The sequence below is a fragment of the Arachis hypogaea genome, chromosome 2, assembly GCF_003086295.3.
Source record: "Arachis hypogaea cultivar Tifrunner chromosome 2, arahy.Tifrunner.gnm2.J5K5, whole genome shotgun sequence".
Lineage (NCBI taxonomy): Eukaryota > Viridiplantae > Streptophyta > Magnoliopsida > Fabales > Fabaceae > Arachis > Arachis hypogaea.
The window spans coordinates 60,159,034-60,162,809 of NC_092037.1; the positions used below are offsets into that span (position 1 = coordinate 60,159,034).

A 3,776-nucleotide genomic window follows, 5' to 3' on the forward strand; every position below is an offset into this window, starting at 1 on the left:
GTGTTTGGATTCTTACTTTTTCCCTCTTCTATTCTTTTCTTCTTCTACTAAAAAGGAATCTCTCTACTATGGTAAAGAGGATCTCTATTATTAGTATTTTCTGTTCCCTTCTTTTTCATATGAGCAGGAGCAAAGACAAGAATATTCTTGTTGAAGTAGACCCTGAACCTGAAAGGACTCTAAAGAGGAAACTAAGAGAAGCTAAATTACAACAATTCAGAGACAACCTTACAGAAATTTTCGAAAAGGAAGAGGAGATGGCAGCCGAATATAATAATGCAAGGAGAATGCTTGGTGACTATACTACACCCACTTCCAAGTTTGATGGAAGAAGCATCTCAATCCCTGCCATTGGAGCAAACAATTTTGAGCTGAAATCTCAACTAGTTGCTCTACTGCAACAAAACTGCAAGTTCCATGGACTTCCATCAGAAGATCCCTACTAGTTTTTAACTGAGTTCTTGCAGATCTATAAGACTGTTAAGACTAATAGAGTAGATCCTGAAGTCTACAGGCTCATGCTTTTTCCTTTTGCTGTAAGAGACAGAGCTAGAATGTGGTTGGACTCACAACCTAAAGATAGCTTGGACTCCTGGGATAAGCTGGTCACGAACTCCTCCTCAAAAGCTGAGCAAGCTTAGAGTGGATGTTCAGACCTTCAAACAGAAAGATGGTGAATCTCTCTATGAAGCGTGGGAAAGATACAAGCAGATGACCAAAAGGTGTCCTTCTGACATGCTTTCAAAGTGGACCATTCTGGATATATTCTATTATGGTCTATCTGAGTTCTCTAAGATGTCACTGGACCATTCTGCAGGTGGATCCATTCACCTAAAGAAAACACCTGCAGAAGCTCAAGAACTTATTGACATGGTTACAAATAACCAATTCATGTATACTTCTGAGAGGAATTTTGTGAATAATGGGACGCCTCAGAGGAAGGGAGTTCTTGAGATTGATGCTCTGAATGCCATATTGGCTCAGAACAAAATGTTGACTTAGCAAGTCAACATGATTTCTCAAAGTCTGAATGGATGGCAAAATGCATCCAAAAGTACTAAAGAGGCATCTTCTGAAGAAGAAGCCTATGATCCTGAGAACCATGCAATGGCAGAGGTAAATTACATGGGTGAACCTTATGGAAACACCTATAATTCCTCATGGAGAAATCATCTGAATTTCTCATGGAAGGATCAACAGAAGCCTCAACAAGGCTTTAACAATGGTGGAAGAAACAGGCTCAGCAATAGCAAGCCTTTTCCATCATCTTCTCAGCAATAGACAGAGACTTATGAGCAGAGCACCTCTAGCTTAGCAAATATAGTCTCTGATCTGTCTAAGGCCACTTTAAGTTTTATGAGTGAAACAAGGTCCTCCATTAGAAACTTGGAGGCACAAGTGGGCCAGCTGAGTAAGAAAGTCACTGAAACCCCTCCTAGTACTCTCCCCAGCAATACTGAAGAGAATCCAAAAAGAGAGTGTAAGGCCATTGACATAATCAAAATGGCCGAACCTATAGAGGAAGGGGAGGACGTGAATCCCAATGAGAAAGTCCTCATGGGACATCTCCCAGACAAGAAGGAGTCCCATATTGAGAACCTAAAGGAATCTGAGGCTCATATAAAGACCATAGAGATTCCATTAAACCTCCTTCTGCCATTCATGAGCTCTGAAAACTATTCTTCCTCTGAAGAGGATGAAGATGTAACTGGAGAGCAAGTTGCTCAATATCTAGGAGCCATCATGAAGCTGAATGCCAAGTTGTTTGGTAATGAAACTTGGGAAGGTGAACCTCCCTTGCTCATTAGTAAACTAGATACATGGGTTTAGCAAACTCTACCTCAAAAGAAATAAGATCCTGGTAAATTTTTAATACCCTGTACCATGGGCACCATGACCTTTGAGAAGGCTCTGTGTGACCTGGGGTCAGGTATAAATCTTATGCCACTCTCTATAATGGAGAAGCTGGGGATCTTTGAGGTACATGCTACCATATTCTCATTACAGATGGCAGACAAGTCAGTAAGACAAGCTTATGGATTGGTAGAGGATGTGTTAGTAAAGGTTAAAGGCCTATACATCCCTGCTGATTTTATAATCTTAGACACTAGGAAGGAAGAGGATGAATGCATCATCCTTGGAAGACCTTTCCTAGCCACAGCAGGAGCTGTGATTGATGTTGACAGAGGAGAGCTAGTCCTTTAATTGAATGGAGACTACTTGGTGTTTAAAGCTCAAGGATCTTCCTCTGCAACCATGGAGAGGAAGCATGAAAAGCTTCTCTCAATACAGAGTCAAACAGAGCCCCCACAATTAAAATCTAAATTTTGTGTTGGGAGGCCATAACCAAACTTTGAGTTTGGTTTGAATCCCCACATTCAAACTCTAAGTTTGGTGTTGGGAGTCCACAACATTGACCTGATCACCTGTGAAGCTCTATGAGAGCACACTGTCAAGCTAGTGACATTAAAGAAGCGCTTATTGGGAGGCAACCCAATTTTTATTCATCTAATTTTATTTTTATTTTATTGTTCTATTATGTTTTATTAGGTTTATGATCATGTGGAGTCACAAAACAAATACTAAAATTAAAAACAGAATCAAAAACAGCAGAAGAAACAGCACACCCTGGAGGAAGAGCTTACTGGCGTTTAAACACCAGTAAGGAACATCTGGCTAGCGTTCAATGCAAGAACAGAGCATGAATCTGGTGTTGAACGTCAGAAACAAGTAGCATTCTGGCATTCAAATGCCAGGATTGCACCCTGAGGAAAGCTGGCGTTAAACGCCAGAAGCAAGTATGGAACTGGCGTTCAATGCCAGAAACATGCTGTAGACTGGCGTTGAACGCCCAAAACAAGCATAGAGCTGGCGTTTAACGCCAGAAACAAGCATCAATCTGGCGTTAAACGCCAGGATTGCATGCAGAGGGCGTTTTACACGCCTAATTAGTGCAGGGATGATAAATCCTTGACACCTCAGGATCTGTGGATCCCACAGGATCACCTCAGGATCTGTGGATCCCACAGGATCTCCACCTACCTCAACTTACCTTCTTTCTTCTTCACATAATCCAATAACACTCTTCCCCAAACACCCTTCACCAATCACCTCAATCTCTCTTCCCAATTACCCTTTCACCACTCACATCCATCCACTCTTCCCCATAAACCCCACCTACCTTCAAAATTCAAAATCTTTTTCCCACCCAAACCCACCCTAAATGGCCGAACCTACTCCCTCTCCCTTCACTATATAAACCCCTCTATCCGTCTTCATTTTCACACACCACAACCCTCTCTTCTTCACCTTGGCTGAAACCACACACCTCTCCCTCTCCTCCATATTTTCTTCTTCTTCTTCTTTTCTTACTTCTTTTGCTCGAGGGCAAGCAATATTTTAAGTTTGGTGTGGTAAAAGCATATCTTTTTGTTGTTTTTCCATAACCAGTTATGGCACCTAAGGCCGGAGAAACCTCTAGAAAAGGAAAAGGGAAGACAAAAGCTTCCACCTCCGAGTCATGGAAGATGGAAAGATTCATCTCTAAAGCCCATCAAGACCACTTCTATGAAGTTGTGGCTAAGAAAAAGGTGATCCCTGAGGTCCCTTTCAAGCTTAAGAAAAATGAGTATTCGGAGATCCGACATGAGATTCAAAGAAGAGGTTGGGAAGTTCTTACTAACCCCATTCAAGAAGTCAGAATCTTAATGCTTCAAGAGTTCCATGCCAATGCATGGATCACTAGGAACCATGATCAAAGTATGAACCCGAATCCA

At 41.7% G+C, this 3,776-nt stretch overlaps 1 non-coding gene across 1 annotated transcript; it reads right to left on the reverse strand.

The window, feature by feature from the left end:
- Positions 1 to 633: 633 nt before the first annotated feature.
- Positions 634 to 741, reverse strand: LOC112763709 (small nucleolar RNA R71). Its single transcript, XR_003182924.1, has one exon. It is a non-coding gene; the product is annotated as a small nucleolar RNA R71 (small nucleolar RNA).
- Positions 742 to 3,776: the final 3,035 nt, after the last annotated feature.